The 18892-nt window shown below is 42.8% G+C and overlaps 1 long non-coding RNA gene across 3 annotated transcripts in view; it reads right to left on the bottom strand.

Annotated features, from left to right (window-relative positions):
• Positions 1-14617: 14617 nt before the first annotated feature.
• Positions 14618-18892, bottom strand: part of LOC134508478 (uncharacterized) — a 69209-nt gene continuing 64934 nt past the window's right edge. For 2 of the 3 annotated variants that reach the window (XR_010069061.1, XR_010069063.1), the window contains one exon: positions 14618-17567. This is a non-coding gene — a long non-coding RNA (uncharacterized LOC134508478). The remainder of the gene's footprint in view (positions 17568-18892) is intronic. The other variant, XR_010069062.1, reaches the window with a different exon arrangement.

Here is an 18892-nt window from a genome sequence, read left to right as displayed (position 1 = left end):
CATCCGGAAAGAACAGCTAACACTATCATCTGAGGTAGGCAGGTGACATACAGAATGATAAATAAAAGCTACTCCTGAAACATCAAGCACTGGCATTCCAGGACATTAAAGATATTATTTGTTGCTCAAATGATTGCTAGCTAGAGCTTCCCTCTGACTTGCAAACCTACTGCAAGACCTTCCCAAGAAAATCACCGTATCAATGATGCCATTGTTATTCATATGAAGAAAATTCCCCACAGATAGATGAAAGCATGTGAATCCTGCACACAGTGAAAGCAGAAATAGTGGTTTAGCCGAAGAAAATGGCAGTGCCCAAACAAACAGGGTGTTCTCCTCCCTGAGGAAACGTATCTCAGCAGTCCCAGTGCCAGCCAAGATGACAAAGGAAGGACAAGGCTCGGGTCTACCCCAGGGATGCATGGCTCAGTCTCCTTGTCAGCTTGCTGTCAAAAGCTTCTCATACACCAGGACAGGTCCCAGACCACTTTGATGACAGAAATCTGTTAAATCACATGGTTCTAAAGTCTCCGTTCTGCTCCTCCACCCGTCTCGGTTTCTGACCGTGCTTGTGGGTCTGGCCCCGCTCCAGGGCTGCCCCATGAACTTCCAGCCCACAATCAAATTACCCACAAGCAGCCGACAGCAGAGGAGTGTTAGTCCTCGGTGCCATTGCCTCTCAGAAAAATTTCCCTTGCAATGGGTGTATCCGCACATTTTGGTCTTTTACCCAGATTCCAGTATACCCAGTAACCTTCAGGTTCACAAGGTGGATGCCAATGTGTCCTCTTCTTTCTTCTCACTCACCTCTTCCTTCCATAGGAGAGGATGCACCGTGCTTTTTACCGCTACTTTCATAGAGTGGTTTCTACAACCTGTTGTGGTGGGTTGTGTTCATGGACTTTTTTTTTAGATAGTGGTAATCATTTACACATTATTTCTATTCTGTGTGGTTGGTGCAATTGGTTAGAGAAGTATGGTTTTTTACATATTCTTTTATACCATCCTTTATAAATAAGCAGCCAAGTAGCCTGCGAAGTAGCAAGTGAAGTGGTTTTGAGTCAATTCAAGCCTAATCTTGCATTTTTACGGCAAATGATCTTGTGAGGCTGAAACTAGTCCATTTGCTGTGAGTGTTGCTTGACTTGGCTGAGAGAGGAAAAGAAGGTGAAGGGATCGTGGGCAAAACCAGTGATCCAGAAGTGATCCAGAAGTGATCCAGAAATAAATGGGAGCACATCTGGCAGCTGACTTGGATATTAACAAGTCAATGGGCTTATTGTGGGCTGGGAAAGCACCTGCCACATGCATTATTTGGATGTACCTGACCACGACGAGGTACAAGTACAAACAGTTTCTCGCTCTCTTTCTAGGTTCACAATCTCTTCCATACCCTTACCAATTCAGCTGCAATTAGCTAATGAGTTCAAAACTTATCAGGACATGTACACAGGCTTTCCATGACCAAAAAAGCTCTGTTTCTTGGAATCCACAGTAGAAAAAAAGCAACAAGAGGGATATTCTTACCAAATTGCCTTTATTTTTATAGGCAGCTGTGGCAGGGATAGAGGCAGGCTGCATCTCCAGCTCTCACAGAGGAGATTATACCAACCAGCCTCAACTTTACAGCCAACAGAAACTTTGTTTTAAAAGTCTGTGATTGGAGTTTCGGACTTGTAGCAAAGAGCTGTGTCATCGCATCCCGAAAGCCCAAGGAAAGTCGGTCTAAGTCACCTGACAATATATAAAAGCTAAATAAAGCTATAGTGTATACATATATAGTATATATAAATAAATGAAGTAATATATATTAAACACAAAATAAAAGTTTTGAATTTTTTTCTTTTAATTTTTTTTTTCCTTTTTTTTTTCTTCATCTTTTACTTCTGCCTCACTATCAAAGGCTACAAGTACCTCAGAACAAAGCTTTTCAATATTATTACTCGTCGTACCAAACTGACATGGACTTGAATCTCATTATCCTGACACATTGCTCTGCTGAACACGAGGGAGTTTGGCATTTGGATTGTCACCAACCTAGGGACAGAGGTTGTGAATGGAAATGTCCTCTTCACCACGCAATGTCAGCTTTGATGTTGTGGCTGTTCGATTTCTGTTTTATTTCTATATGATTTTGAACGGCTTTCAATGATAATTTGAAGACAGACTTGTCTACCTAAACCTAAATTATAGTGTCTTAATTTTTTCAAATGCCGTTAACATTATTCTTTTAGTTCAGTCCTGGTTTTGCAAAGCATTCGCAAGCCTTCTGCAAGGGAAAAGGTTTAACAAGGACAACAAATCCCCCAGGGAGGAAGAGTCACTTATGCAGCTTTCCACTGACCATGCTCCCTGCCTACTTGTAAGGGAAGTGTTTTTCAGGGAATAAGGGTGGAAAACAGCTATCCCAGCAGAGTAGAGGAATATGAACCAAAAAGACTGTCTGTGCATATAGGTACAGGGTTAAAAAAATAACGTTCTCTCGTATTTTAGAGCTTTGAGATGTCCAAACTGTACACTTCACTGTGGGACGAAGGATAGCCAAGCTAGTTTTTAGTGGAATAATTAATGAACCATCAACAGCCTATTCCCAGCAGCACCAACTAAGAAAAAACAGACTTGGCCAAGGTCCTTCCCACCCACGGCTCGTTGGAAGGGGCTTTACACCACATGGACCTGCAGGAGGATATCCTTAGAGCTTGTCTGCACTCCAGCTTAGACCCTGTCAAGCTTGTGTACCTCCAAGCCCTGCTGCAGTCTCCTGTAAATTAGGTGTGCGTGTTCCTTGCCCGGGGGGTGAATCCAGCCCTTTCAGAAAAGAGAAAAATGGGACAAAACAACATCCGTGCAAAAAGTTGAACCTGTGTGAACAAGTGAAAAGGCAATCGAGCAAGCATCAAGGCTTTGGTCACACAAAAAATCAGTTTCTGAGTTTTCATTTGTCACAAATAAATCTGCCGTACCTGAAACTCACTCTCTTTTTTCTTTTTCTGCCTTACATAGCTGCTTCCCCAGAAGGAGAAGACCTTCCAGTGGGGAACCAAAAATCAGTGACAATTCTGTGCATGCTTCAAAAATATTTACCTCCATTTTGGCCAAATATTTATGTATAAATAATGAGGGGACAAAGAATTCCTGCTGCCATAGCACTGAAATTCATGGAAAATATGTGACTGTAATTAGCTGTGCTGAAATACATGACTACGGTCAAGCTGCTTCCTATCCTTGCCTTCCTCTTCGGTGTTTGCACCTTTTGCATCTCCCCAGCACACAGCAAAGCAGGCCAGTCTGAGGTCTTCGAATTCGTGATTATCCATTCATTTTCATTTCAGAGCTCCAGGGTATCTACAAGCCCTTGGTTGTAGATACAGCTCTGAGTTTCCCATCAAAACCCTGTTCAGGCCAAAAAGCAGAAGGAAGTGGGGTTTGTAAAGAGGAGGAGGCATGCTATAAGGACAGGAGGACCATGTAGGATATCTTAATGACCCATTTCTCCCTCCTCCCATCAGACCTTTCCTGCTCCTGCTACAAGATCTACTAATTGGCCATGCAGAAAGCTAGGAATAACTAAGCCTGAATGCAGAAGACTGGAAAGCGTCATTAGGACTAAGTTCATCTCACTCCTTTGTTTCTTCAACTCTTATGCCTGTATTGGCAGTCTCATACAAAATGATCACTCACTTCTGGCCTTGTCCCTCCTTTGTTTCCTCTCGCAAGTTGGACACACTTTTTCTCTGTACAGTGGGTGCTTTTAAATTTCACAGTCCAAAACCTTCAGTATCTAGAAATCGGATAGCCCTCGTTCTTCCTGACCTCTCAATAGTCTCACCACCCATACATTATTTCAGTGTAGTTAAGTTTTCCACTGATTCTAGCATAAATTTGTGCAATACATTTTTAAAACCTTCTCCTTCTTCTGCTGTTTTATCTCTTTTGCTATGCCAAGGTTTGAAGCAGAGTGCTAAGAAGCATGACACCACTCCAGTGAAGCCTTCAGTTGTAAACTGAAGAGGTTTCTGAAGGGTAAATCATGGGGTTACCAGCTCTGCCAGCAACCCTGTGTTTAAGACTTAGTATGTAGAGTCAGTGCCAAAATGGTTAGCATTTTGCAAAACTGAGTTGTAGCCCAGTTGTTAGGAAAGCGTCCGCTACTTCACTTCATATCATTGATCAACCATAGATTTGCCAGTCTGGAAGCCATCCTGAAGGCATTTCTGTCTTGGTAGACCCCGGGAGACAGCTGCTCTGGCACTGCTGCTGTAGTACTGCCTACCACGACTGTGGCAAGGTTATACCTTCAGGAAAGGTTGTACCTTTGCTCTGAGAAGGTGCCAAGACCACAAATTATCGTCCAGGTGTCTTGTGGATCAAAGTTACTGAACACCTATCCATCGATCTCAAGAAGAGACAATGTTAGGCACTCTGTCTTAGAATCGGTGCAAAATAATCTCAAGGCCTGGGATAAATAGTTTTTTTGGTGGCATTCAATCATGAGGCTTTTAATGGAACTAGATAGAAGTGATATTGAACATACAATGCCAGACAGGCCACTGCATACGTGTTGTCACTATATCCGTGCATGTTGTATATGGGCATCTGGATACTGTACGTACTGTACTGTACGTAATTGTACTGTAATTTTTCTCTTATCAGTGCTCATTTTAGGTGGAAACACTCACTAATTTACATGGTAGACATGGGTTTTACTCCATTAGGTGGTTTAATCTGCCGAGATTGACTCACTCATATGCTGCAGTTTTTCTACCATTATGGACTCTTGGTATTAGCAGCTTTGGATCATTGGTCACTGCAGTTAATAGATAGATACCTATTCTTTAAGTTAGCGTTCAGAAACTTCTCCTTTTCAGAGCACTTTAAACCAAATTTCAGTTTTATAAGCTTTTTTTATTTGTTTAATTAACTTAAGAGTTGTTTTCAATAAAGCATTTTACAGGTGCCATTGTATAACAAAGTTGTTTAAGAGTATGGGAAAAATGCAGTACAAGAGAAATGCAAATCTGCATAAGCCTCATTGTGATTTAACCCTTTTAGAGCTGAGTATAGCATAAAGGGCTTGACTTTTTTTTTTCCCCCCTGCAAATGCATATAGACTGCACACAGACTGAACCCCTCGCTTACACCACAGCCTTGGCAATAATGTGTTCAGTTAATCTGCACAATGTAGAGTCATCCCCTCAAAAAAGTAATTCACTTCTTTAAAAACTAGGAGGAAAATAAATATGGTGCAGTAAAATTGTTGAGTAGAGGAATCTATCTGGACATTTCACAAAACATTTCATTATGCTGATAATTCCCAGAAGTGCTCTCAAGAGTGCTTTAAACTGAGGATTACTGCACTGGATCTGATGGACTTTTTTTGTAGCCCCTTTAAAAGGCAGTGAACCGTTTTTCTATTTTATTTAAATAATGCCCCTTAAAATGGATTTTTAGAGGTATAATAACTCCTTAAGAGTCAGTTATGCTAAACAGTTTCTCTTGATAGAAATGTTGTAAAACTCGTTAACTGCACAATTTCAGATGCCGGCTTGGTGAACACTAACTGACATGTGAATGGCCAGAGTTTGTAAAATAAATTGAAATAGTTGTTGTATCACACAGCTAGCAATGCACAAGCTGTAGGCCACAAGGGGCTCAAACCTGACAGAAAATTACTTCAAGATGAATGAAAAGTGCTTGTTTCTCTTTATTAGTTTTTAGAGAACAATGAAAATGTTGAATTGTTTACAGAAGGGTTGATTAAATGTGGTCAGTAGGGCCATGTCCCTACTGCTAACTGTTAGCCTTCCCAGCCCCCAGCCCCTTCCCTCCACCCCATGCATCTTCTTATAGACTATTATGGTCACACATCTGTGTGTGAAATGTGCTCATTTTGACATTCCTCTGCTGCTCTGAGCTGTTGAGGCCTTTGTTAGGTAAAACACTGTTGTCAAGCCTAACAAGCAGGTCATGCAATTTGCTGGACACTGCAGCAGAGAATAGCCTTGCTATGAATTGCTTCGGCATCTAACAATGCTCGGTTCAATATCGAAATACATATGTATTTCTTTCCCTTTGTTCAGCCCTGGTACTTTCAATATTTTGAAGAAATACATATTTTGCATTTGGGAGGGGCGTTGGGGGGGGGAACAAAACCAAAATGTGTTTGACATCACAGCACACTGTTTGGTTTATTCTTTTGTTGTTAAATTTATTACGATGGGAGGGGGGAAAAGAGACTTTAGCTGTCCTTTTGTGGCCTAAATTCACTTTCTACATGGTACTAAAGGCACAAAGAGGAGATGCATCGTGCCGTACCACATTCTACCAGATTATTTGGTCTGCTTTCAAAGCGATTCAAATTAAGGCCACTTTAGGAGAAGTGGTATTTGCACAAGATGGCAACAACAGAAAACATCCCTTTGAGGCAGTGACTTTAAAAACAACTTCTTAAAGATCAGGTTCATTTAGGAGCAATCAGGAGAGTTAAAACCGCTGGATATGTTACTATGGCTGTTGAACAAAATTGTCTTCTTTTTTTTCTCACCACCCTGTTCCACAGCCTTCATCCCTTCCCCCTCTTCCCCAGAAGAAAAATCAGCCACTAATGTGCAAGGGTTTGAATGCTATTTGTGGCAATCTGTCACTTTACATAGTGTTCCGCCCTGATGTGAAAGCAGGATTTTCTTTTTTTTCTATCTATCTGCAGAACATGCTTTTCCAGGCCTATTATGTGTATAAACAATGGCATATGTAATTACCTTTCTGGGGTGGCAATTATTTCTCTGCATCAACAACTGAAGTTAGGGCAATCCATCCCGCTGCCCCCCACCTCCAAATAAAGGATAGCCTAAATATCAAAAAAAAAAATAAAATCCCAAAACATTTGGGGATCAAATCAAGGCTGCTTGTGTCAGCCTGGGAAGGGACAGATACTATCACTGCAGCCTTTAAATGTCAGCATGATCTTTTTTTCCCTAGCAGTAATTGCTTTACATTTTGTTTCAGATTGAGTCATTTCAACCTTTGCCTACCAGCCAGTTTTTGCACCCCACCTCCTTACGCTGAAAACTTTTGCACTTTTGCTAGGGCGGATTTCCTTGGCAATTCTGTGGGTAAGGAAAATACCATACCTGTCATGTCAAAGCTGTTGGAGGGTGCGAAATGCTGACTTTCTTGTCTTGCTTGAAGCTAGGAGAGGTTACGCAGGGTGGTGGGTTGAGAGAGAGAGAGACGAAGGAGAGTTTTTCTTTTCTTTCTCCCATTACGTGGCCATCTTGCTGCGTGTGATTACAGCCCTGTGTTACTGAGGAACACCCATGCCTTCAGCTGGGCATCCACCGACTGATCTGTCATCGTTTCACTCTATCTGACAATTTAACCTACCCCAAGATTTCCACTATTGCTTTAAATCAAGGGTCTGACCCTACAAAGAGTTATGGCTTGGTCTGGGCTGAGAGTTTAGGTCAGATTACCCCAGACCGCTTAGCGACATTGCCCGAGGACGGTCCCATTCCAGCCCTGGGAATGGGAAGCATCCGACCCTGGGATGCTTCTTGCTGCCTCCGGGGAGAGCTGTGCGTGGGTAGAGCTGGCACGGGGACCAGAGCCCCAGTGGGTCCCGGTAGCCAGGAACTGTAGCTCATGTAATTCAGGCTCGTTAGAGCAGTCTCATGGTTAAGCAAAATACGGGTGCAGATACTGCCCAACCATATGTTGACAAAAGCAGTCTAAACTACCTTTTGTACCTGGATGTTGGGTCTAAAATTAAAGTCGTACAGTTGCTATGTCGTAAAGTCACGAAGTTGCTACGCGCACTTCTTTTTCAGTGTACATGAAAAATAAATTTACAAAATGCGAAGACTCTTTATCCGGGAACAACATATGCTTATAAATAAAAGGGTGTCTTGCATCCTTTCTCAAATAGGTTTAAGTGAGGACTTTCCTGTCTTAAATACACGCTTAATTCTCAGGAGTTAGGGCCAAACTGATGTTGATTCTTGCAAGGTCCTTTTGCTCCTGACAGCGTTGTCGTCAGTGTACCTAATAAGGTGCTCCTAATGCAGAAGTGGTTAAGTGAAAGGTGTTTTAACGACGGTTCCTTCATTCTCTTCCACATCCTATGCGCTGGGAGGCTAGCCGGTTCCCTGTCCTGCTTGAATGCCTTCCATGTGTCAAGTGCTTGTACAAATTGAAGGATGAAGGGAGGAACAGGACCAAGAAGGCGCATAAACAAAGCATAAACTCAAAGCCTCAGAGCAGTGTCCACTTGCTTATCTCATATATACAGGCATTCTATTGTTCACGAAGGTGTTAACTGGCACGCATCCTAGTTTTCTATTTATCTGTCAGAAAAGGCACTGCACGGATAGAGGAAAGCTGATGAACAGGTTAAAAATTTCCTTTCCTTCCTTTCTCCTCTCCAGTTCCTCCGCTGAAGGGATGGTGAGCAGCAAACATACGTAGTTAAACGCATTCTCCAGTCCAGGGACAACACCAGCATATTAATTGAACCAAATGCTGCAAGTAGCTTTCCCAAATTTATATCTGCTGGTGATGTCAACAGAGGGGAATAAGAATTAGTAGAAGTCTTTGGGTTTTGTCTGCCTGGTAATGGATAAAGAGAAATGAAAAGCTCCTACAAAATGGAAATCACAAACAGCTCTGCTGGGGAACACAAACACAGCTTTGAAACCTTTCTTTCTTTTGCTTTCAATAGCCGCGAACATAAATCACACAAGCCAAGCCAGGGGAAATATTATCCTGCCACCAGGATCTGTCTCTAACTCTCTTCCTCGCCAGTTTGAGTAGGTGGTTTTGGAGTTACCCCAAGTGCCGATTCCATCGTTGCTGAGAGTGTTAATGAGCTTTCTCCACAAGAAAACATTTTCCTTTGTCTCAGAGACAGTTCCGAGGGCCGTGCTCACCTCTGTGTCTGTGCAAATCGTGTCTTTATAAGGTCTGTTAATGGAAAGGGGGGAAAGGGTATGCCGTGAGTTTGCGGCATCACCCTAAGGTCGTGGTACTCTAAGCTGGTGTTACTTTACAGCTAATCTCCAATTCCAGCTTTCCTTTTCTACACCTCCTTTCCTACAAGGATCCACTTTGCTTGCGTAAATCAAGACCCTAGCCTCAACACACAATGGAAAAGTATTAATATACTTGTTTTCAGGTGAAAACACTGAAATGGAGAAAAAAGAAAATAACGTCCTCATCAAGAATACCAGAAAAATTGTTGCTAAAGCTGTAAATAGAACCACAGGCCCAGACTGCAACTAAATAGATCCCCTCCTTCTCTGTTTCATGCTTTTTTGGGTCAGGAATAATACCTAAAAGCAGCTGAGTTATACTGCTCATATACATTTAGTTAGACCTGTTTGCAGGGTCAGGAAACAGCTGTGAAGCCATCCTTCCCAGCAAAAATTTGTAAAAAAAAAAAAAAAAAATATTAATTTTGTTCTGCCTTGTTTTTTTGCTAAAAAATTTGATAAGAGAAAGAAAAAAACAAGCTCTTGGAGACTGGAGGAGCTTGGGTCCTGCCCGGCATGTTGTTTATTCTGAAACCCAACTGGGAACTTCAGGTTACGTCCCAGCTGACACAATCACTACTGAACTTTTTAACAGAAACGTCAGTCTGGTCGGGAGCTTTGTGTGCGCTACACAGCATTGTTAGCAGTCCTGGGTGAGGATGTGATGACTTCATCTTCCCTAATCCACCCCCCAAAATTGGGAGTGGCTCCAGGATTTTTTAGGTAGTGATGTTTTTTTCCCGGTTAAAGTACAATTACGAGGTTTTGTTTAGTGAATAGAGTAAATACAGTTTCTCACCCATTTTTACAGTTTGGGCTTCCAGAAAGCACCACAGATGACAGTAAAGCTGCCTTTCAGCAAGACACCAAGACTTCTCCTATTACGAAGCCCATAATAAGCACAGACATCTCACTGCTTTTATTTCAGCTCAGAGTATGTCCAGTTTGGCAGTCACTGAATTCAATCGTATCTGTTCAGACGATGGGTTTTGACGAACTGCATAAACCTGTCATTAAGGGGAGGACAGGTTATAGTCACTACTCAGGATGTCGCAGCTTTCATCCTTGTTTATTGCAGATGGGATAATGTAGCACAAGCAGAGGCAGAGAAGATGAAACTAAGGTTAGTTAAACACCGAGGTACTTTGTGATTAAAAAGAGTGATAGCGTCACGCCAACAGTTCAAAGGTTCAGCGTAAATATTGTTCATCTGTTTGGCTTTTCAGTTGTGACACTGGTTAGTGGAAAGATACCAAACTTCCATGTAAGACAAACTCTGATTTTACAGGGGAAAGCCACACACGTAAAAGTGGCCTCCGTTCCCTGATACGACAACAATTAAAAATTTAAACCTTTGACCTCTGTAAACATTTTTATTTCTGGTTTCCTTTGCCTGTGACCTGCAGGTGCTTTATGTCTTTCCACGGCCCTGTTACTCCAGTTTTCTTATCGGCAATCACTTACACAGTAATTCAAATCCAATTTCAATATTGACTAGTCGGTTGCAAGCTCTGTGTCAAACGCTGGTGCCCTAACGTGTTGTTTCCATTAAGAACTTAGGAAACATTAAGACTTAGGAAAGGGAAAGGAAAAAATATCTAGCAAGTGATGGCAGCGAGTCAGTTATGCTTGTGTTGCATGGTCCTCTGAGCTCACGTTAAACTCATATTGCTCCCGGTACTTAAACGGGAACATTTCTATTAAAAATTAAAACAGGTAAGGAGTGTCTACAGTCCACAACATAAATTTTATTATTTTTTTTCTCAGTCTGGCAGCAGATCACAGCTTTGTCCATCTGCGCAGAGCATGTGTCCCTCCTTGAATGATTCACCAGCATTCGCTAGGCCAACACTAATTAGCCTTCTTTGGGACCAGTCTTTACCGGCCTTTGCAGGAAAGCCCTGGATGACTCACGGAGGTCACTTGGACCCAGCGTTCAGCCAGCTGCGAGGATGGTGCCTGGAGGAGCTGCTTTGGTGATGCTACACAATGGTGCTTTACTTCGAGCAAGGGACCAGCCCTGACCAGGTCAAACTCAGAACCAAATACGTGATGATACGAGTGCACGGATGCCACTGGAGGGACATAAGGGATGAATTTTTACCCCTAAAGTTCAGCATCACTGCCAGCATGGCCTTAGCAGGACGATAAAGTGTCTCCAGTCAAATCCCTGTGTTGTGAGCTCTTGGACACGGAGAACAGATGTCTTGGTCCTGTGTTTGTACGGCACAGAGGGATGTTGGCCGCCGGCTGCCACACCGTGTTCCATTTCAAATATTTAAAGTAGCAGATGAACCCCCACTACTGAGTTTGCCAGTACTGCAGAGAGTTAACTGCTGACAACAGTCTACAGTCCATAATTAGGAACCTGTTCCACTGATGGCCTTAATTTCTGCTGTGGGGAGTAGCCAGGGTAAAGATCCACCACATCACCAGATTTTCTCCCTGCTTTTTTCTGTAGCTTTTTTTTTTGGTAAGGCAGACACTCTTGACTATCAGAGTTTACTCTGTGAGTTGGTGGGTGTACTCCTCTCTTCTGCTCTTGCAATCATTTTCCACCTCCCCAGAGGTGCCTTCAAAGAGAACATCCTTCTGCTTCTACATTACACGCCTCCTGGTGAACACTCTCTGGTGTGGATTTGAGGGATTTTGCGGGTATTTTCTTCTGCTTGCTCCCATTTTGGTTTGATGTGGGGGTTAAAAAAGAAGACTGTTCAGTCAGAAGATGACCAATGTACGGAAAACATCTCATGTTCTTGTGTTTAGTAGCATCAATGAAAGGAAAAAATGGTATGTCTTGTGTGCAACTGCTTGACAGGTGGCTAAGAAAATAACCTAATGCACTGATATCACTGGTAAAGAGAAATAATTGATTCTGTCAGGTTTGCAAAAAGTAGTCTGCTTTCCTTTCTACATGGGTATTTATCAGTGACCACCCAGGTTATTTGTGTGTCACTGATCTCACCTGAAAACACTGGATTCGTTCTTCTGCATCTGCAATTAAAATGCATTTATATTCATAATAACATGGGAAAAAATCAATCATCTGATTGATCTGGATTTTGTATGTATGTACACCAGATGGCCTGGCTGATGTTGTTAGGACAGGCTGACTTCCCTAAATTCCTGGACTACGGTTCTGCTACCTGTGAGGCAAATGCCACTCTCACTTTTGGAAGTCCTTGTGTGAAAGACAGCAGAACTCTGTCACTTTTCAAAGAGATTCTGTAATTAAACTTTATGTGTACCCAGAAAGCAGTACCTTTCTTCTTATATGAAAGTTCAGGTCCTCGTGGCATCTTATCATGATAGGCATTAAGAAAAATATACCAATATTGTGAGACCACAGCAAGCGCTTAGGTCTGTAGCTTTCCTGTTATCTGTCCCACTGATGTTTTAAAGACCTGTTCATCTGAAGTGAATCTGGGTGTAGCACCAGACAAATAAATATCCAGGACAATTTTTTGGATTATTTGAGTAGACAGCCTAGTAAACTGTGCTGCATCCTAAGGTTCGACATAGAATCATAGAATCACAGACTGGTTTGGGTTGGAGGGGACCTTAAAGGCCACCCAGTGCCAACCCCTGCCCTGGGCAGGGACACCTCCCACCAGCCCAGGTTGCTCCAAGCCCCGGCCAACCTGGCCTTGAACCCCTCCAGGGATGGGGCAGCCACAGCTTCTCTGGGCACCCTGGGCCAGGGGCTCACCCCCCTCACAGCAAACAATTTCTGCCTCACATCTCATCTCAATCAACAAGCAAATTTTAAAATCAAAATTATGAAGGAAGCAGTGATAATAATTGGTCACCCATTTGTCTGTCAGAGAAGACCTCCAGTCTCACCCATCTTTTTATTCTTTACTAAAAATGTACCCGGTGTCTCCACCGTCCCCAGATGCCATTTCCAGTTTACGAGGGCAGGGTTGGCGTCTCCTTCAGATACTGAAGTTGTGCCTAATTTTGTCCGGGGAGCAACCTGGACCCCTTGCAGATCTCCCTGCAACGCCACCAGCTCTGCCATACCCTGCGCAGCTCCCGGCATTGCTGCCCCGTCAATCCGCTCCTCGTCATGGGCGGGATGCTCAGCGTCCCGCTGACACCAGAAGCCGCAAAAACATCCTGGTGACAGCGATGGCTCGGCAGACGTGAGTGCTTTGCAGAGGATGAAAAAAAAAAAAGCAATTCTATTTAAGAAAATAACCGTTCATAATTGGGCCTCTGTCACTTTAAATTTTAATGGTAATAGTAGTACTGGAACTTTAAATTACAGCTTTCAGTGTCTTCACGCTGAATCTCTCAATTACTCTTCGTACCTCCCTTCCCGGCGCACGTGCACCGTGACATTGATATCGCCGCTCAAATCAAAATCCACGCCCAGGGGCCGGGCTGCGTGGGACGCCGCGCACGGGTCCTGCCTGCCTCCATCGCCAGTAACCGGTGTGCGGGGAGGCGTCACTCCCAGGCCTGGGCAAATCCTGGTAAGCCTCGTGCGAAAAAAAAAAAAAAAAAAAAATTAAAAATTTGCACATTTTTGTCACCCAGACGGTGTGCAGCCCACGCGCTCTCTCCCCGCGGGGTGGGCTGGGGGATGCCCCTGCAGGCACAGCCTTCGGTGCAAGGGGAGGCAGCCCCGGGAGAGGCGAGGCAACAAGTCAATAGTGAGTTTTGCGACTATTATGGGGGTGGCTGCTGAGGTTGCCCTTGCAGCCAGAGACAGCGAGGCGATCGGTGTCCCACAGCTGGGATGCGGCAGGAGCATAGGGAAAGGTTTTCCTCCAAAGACGGCAAAACCATATACAGAGCAACCCAAGAGAATTAGGGAAAAAAAAGGAAGAAGGGAGAAATTTTCAGGTGCGTTGCATTCCATGGCAGATTAAGTCCGTATTATGCATTTTGGCTGTCGTTACTGCAAGCTCTGTTCCATTATTTAACCGGCCGTCATGGTATTTGCGCATACCTGGTGCCCAGCCCCTTCACCAGCAGCCCCAGCCCTTAACCTAGAGACAAGCACGACGCTGGCGAGGGAAACGCTCAGCGCCGTGCGACCTGAAAATACGCTTTTAAACTCTAGAAGGGTAAAGGGGCTCGAAAACTATTGCCGCAAAACAGGTTGTGCGAGTAACCAGCTCTGAAAACTGCATGGGATTGCTGGTGAGGGAGCAGACAAATTTTGTGCCGGTTCCACCCTTGGCCAATGGGAGGTAGAGGTGGCTGAGCCTGCAGTTTACAATAAGTAGGACCACTTTGTCCTTCCAGTAACCCCCTCCAGATAACTGGAAATCTGCATACGATAGCTTAAAAGCGGCTCAGACAGGGCTCCTATCTATTCCCACTCCTAGCCTGGATGAAAAGCGCGAGGATGGAGGTCACATAAACTCACTCTGTTCGTGCAGTTCAGAGCTATTTGCATAATCCAAGCTTTCATTTTAAAACAAATTAAGTGCCTGGCACTTTATGGTTGTGAAGAAACCTCCCCGAGGTGTGAGTGAAGTACGGAGCCACTGAAAGCAAAGTCCACCCCGGGTCGAGTGGGAAATGGCAGTGCAGAGGAATGAATGCTTCATAATGTAAACAGAAGTGCAAGAGACGGGAAATTTTTCACATTTTATTAAATCAGACTTTTACAGTAGTTGTTGAAAGCAAAAAACACTGAATTATATTTAGATAATCGTTCCATAAATAATGTGTGTTTTCACAGCAGTCACAAAGTCTGGAATTTATGTGCTAATTACGGACCCCAAATCATCTCTGCACAGATTTGCAATTAAAACTGAAATATTTTCATATACAATGTGAGCCCTGTATTCATAGCAACAGCTAAGAGACATGCTGGTTACAGTTTGCTCAGTAAATCTGAATATTTTATGTTTGAACACAATTGTTTCACTATTGTTGTCCTTACGTTCGGTATTTCAAAAGCTGAAAGAGTTTAAATCCGAGTGCCACATTGCAGACTGCTATTCCTTTTAGAAAAAAATATTCTCTATATAGTAATGTATATACTGCAACAATCTAAGGGAACAAACGATCATTGAAAGACATAGAGAAAGCAAAATTCCTGTGTATGGTTATCTTCTTAATAAATATTGTAAAAACACATACTTTTAAGACCCTGCAGTGACAGCAAAGTGCAGGAAGAATGCAAAATTAGGGAGAACGTTGAATAATTCAGTAGCTTGTTATGTGATTAGATCCGATTGGCCCACGCTAAGATGCTGCCCATAAAAATGATTTCCCATGGTAGCATTGGTCTAGGGGTGGGGGGTTTATGATGTCCATAAAATGGAAGAACAAGGCTTACTGGAACTAATAATATCATGGCTGCGCAGAATGATTGATGATCTTTAAAAAGGCCCAGATTGGTTTCATCTTTCTTCAGATTTTATCACTCACTCTTTCTTAGTCACGTGCAATCACTGAGGCCAAGAGAGGTAACAAGTGTTTGATGTATGATACTTGAGCCACTTTTGTCAGAACTGCATTTATTTTAAACTGCTCTTGTATTTGATACTCCCAACATGTAGATGTTCTTTATGTTTATTTTTTCTCCAGCTGATGAGAACAGGCACTCCTGGGGTTGGGTCAAGAGGTAAACCAAGCTCGTGTTAGAGCCGCGGTGCCAAAAATCGCAGTAAAAATTAAACAGATCCTCCTTCCTTGCACGGGGACCGTTTCCATTACTGATTAAATGGATAAAGAGCTGCGCGGGGCTGACATCTTCTTGGGAGAACCTCATATCCTTTATTATTTGCAGTACGCACACACCTTTCAGAATGCTACTTACGCTTCTTGGAATATATTACCCGTTTCAATTTACTCTATCCTTCGCAATCTGCAGAGAGCCACAAAAGCTCCTTTTATGTCAGAAGAAATTTCAGATGAATAGGGGAAAAAATACTTAATTTAGCCAATTGGGAAAAAAAGGGTCATTTCCACTTGTTTCTGCAAGCTTACACATCTCCTCAAATACGACAAATCAAGCCAGATATCTTAATCATTTGTTGGAAACATCCTTATCAGTAACTTATTCGCAAAGACTGCAGATGTGTGAGCTGAAAAATGTTTGGCAGGGTCCCAAAGGGAAAAGAAAGAGTATTAAAGGGTTGATCAAACAGCAATATGTTGGAGTCCTGCTTATTTGGAGAACTTTCCGTTATCCCCGCTTGTTCTAGTTGGAAAAACAACAGATAAATCAGCAGGATGTCAGGTTTCTGAGACCCATCGCTGATGCAGATGTTTATGTTTGCATGCGTGGGTGTGATGACAAGACCGTAGGCGTACCTGTGCCACACCTGTGTGCTTCTGCACGGCCCCGCATACGGACACGCGGGTCCTCTCGCTCGCGATGATGCTGTCTCCTGTGGAGTTTAATGGTTTTCTGTTTTTGACAATTTAAGCACTGTCTCAACACTGTTTAACGAAATCAAAAGCGGGCCTTGGCAATTAATTTCTGCCGTCAATAGTATTCTCAAACTGGGCAACTCCCCTTGGAACGGGGAGCCGTAACAGCAAAGCCCGTGCGAGTGAAAGAGCAAGACAATTCATTAGACGACTCTGCAGCAGCTAAAAGTGGCGGGGGATGTCAGCCCGTGCTCCGGTGCTTCAATACTAATGAGAGTCATTGCATATTCATAACCCTAAATACAGTCAGCTTCTGATAAAAACTTTTGTCATCGAAGCTTCACAGCAAGAGCAAAGCATCGCACTCCTGGTGTCGTGGCACTTCCACCAAGCCAGCGCAAGAGCAAGATTGATTGTTTTGCAACGCAGGCTGACAGGGAACTAAGAGATACTGCCCCAAGGGTCCCGAAACTAAGCTTAGTTTGATTACAAGGCTCCAAGTAATCAAAGAAACAAAAGAGAGGGGGGGAAATGGGGAGAAGAATGTTGTTTTGTCTTGTTGGTGTGTTTCGGGCTTGGGTTTTTTTATTATTTTTTAAAGATAAAGGAGGCTCTAAAGATGTAGCTTTCTTTATTGAGTGTTGAGAGTAATTATCTGTTAGGCGTTTAAAACAGTTCATATCAATTTTTATCACGGAGGAAGAAGACCGGCAGGCGCTAGCAAACTTGTTCCCATGTTGTAGGAACACTGCTGCATGTCTTAATAGATACAAATCTCTAAAACTGTATGAAGTTTCACGTCAATATGAATAGCAAAGATTAGTGAACTCAACCTGTCAGATATTAAAATCAGCTCTGCCAAGTGTTGCGCTACCCAGAATTCACTTCTTGCGGGTTCCTTTTCGTTTTTGTTGTCAGCTCCGTCTTCTTCTCATCATTGTTGCTATTTTTATTATTAGTTTTGAGAAACTACCCATCTACTTTGCTGGCAGTCAAATCCTGAAGGTGCACAGCTCTGCTAGCCTTTGACCTTGCAATACCTGTCTGCTGGGGCAGCTGTTAGCATCCCCTGGAGTCAAAGAAGAGAAATGTGTGTTTCAGCACCCACTTTGAAAAAAGCCTTGAGCATTTTCTCACTCATAATGATGTCTTCAGCTGGAATGCCAGCACATTTCCACATCTTTTTGACAGGCAAGCAGACTATAAAATATACATAAAATTAAATAAAACAGGACATTAACACAAAGGTTTCAAAATCTGATTACAGTGCAGGGTTGGATTTTTTTTTTTATTTTTTTTTTTCAGCAATTATAAAACTGTGCGTTTGGGGGGTAAAAAAAAAAAAACCTGCGGGGCTCAAGAGAAATCATGAAGGATTAAGGATGGGGAGGTTTCTCTAAACTGTTAAATATCTCAGTCACATGTATACAGGCTTTGAAAATAGAGAAATCTTGTAGTTATGATTGATTGAGGTAACTGATTATCCACAGATATTTTAAGTGTTGAGACATTAAATTGTCAGCCATATCAGTTTGATTGCAGTAAAACATGAAAACATTGACTTTTGTCTAGTTAGAGAAATTTATTTTTCCCAGAATGACAATCCTTTAAGTAGAAACCAGGCAGCTTGCCAGCTCTCCATGTCATACATTGAAGTTTGCAAATGCAACCCATATTTTCAAATGTTTTTCAAGGTTCAGTGAATGGTGCATAGGTCTTTGGCAAATAGTCTTGTAATAAACAGATTTCCGTACACTGCTTCAATCTTCCTTAAGCCTGGTGTAGACTAGTATTTATTCATTACGAATAAATGAATGGCATAGACGGTGGCTTGAATTCAAGGTGTATACGTATTCAGAGCTCTTCACTTATGTAAAACATCTCTCTAAAAGAAACAGTAACCCTCCTTGGACTGAAGCTATAGGAACAAGTTTGATTAATATGTTTTACAAGCCTGAAGTAAATGCTCATCATAGCTGTCAGCAGGCTGACAGCTTTCAAAAAAGAGCCTTTGTTCCCGGAATGAGTAATTTGTGTGATCTTCTTTAAGATACCACACTCAAAACCTTAGAGGGAGAAGGTGTTACATTCAAGCGAATTCTACCCAGAATGTGATTGCTGTTAAGTCTGCTTTGTATTCCCGATCCTTGATATGCACACAGTATTTGACAGGGTAGCGACTTTTTTTTATTATTATTATTTGTTGCTCTTGCTTGTCAGAACACCACTGCTTTCTCGTTAGGCAGAGGTGTACTCAACGAGTTTTGTACCTACACGCACGGGAGAGCCACCATTACCCGATGCCCTGCATCCTTTTTGTGCTTGCTTGTGGATTAATAGGACATAGAGAATTACAGGACACCTTGGAATTTACATTTGGTTGACTGAAAGCGCAAGGAAGGAGGCCGAAACTTGGAAGACCACAGAGAGGGGACTGAGCCGTACCTTGAGAAGCAAAGGGGACAACTCTTCCCTCTTTTCTGGGGCGTTAAACATTTTCTCCTGGCTGGAGTGGTAACACCTCT

This window comes from Chroicocephalus ridibundus, chromosome Z (genome assembly GCF_963924245.1).
Source record: "Chroicocephalus ridibundus chromosome Z, bChrRid1.1, whole genome shotgun sequence".
Classification (NCBI taxonomy): domain Eukaryota; kingdom Metazoa; phylum Chordata; class Aves; order Charadriiformes; family Laridae; genus Chroicocephalus; species Chroicocephalus ridibundus.
Note: the sequence above shows the minus strand (reverse complement) of the source record. Positions and strands in the feature narration are given on the sequence as shown.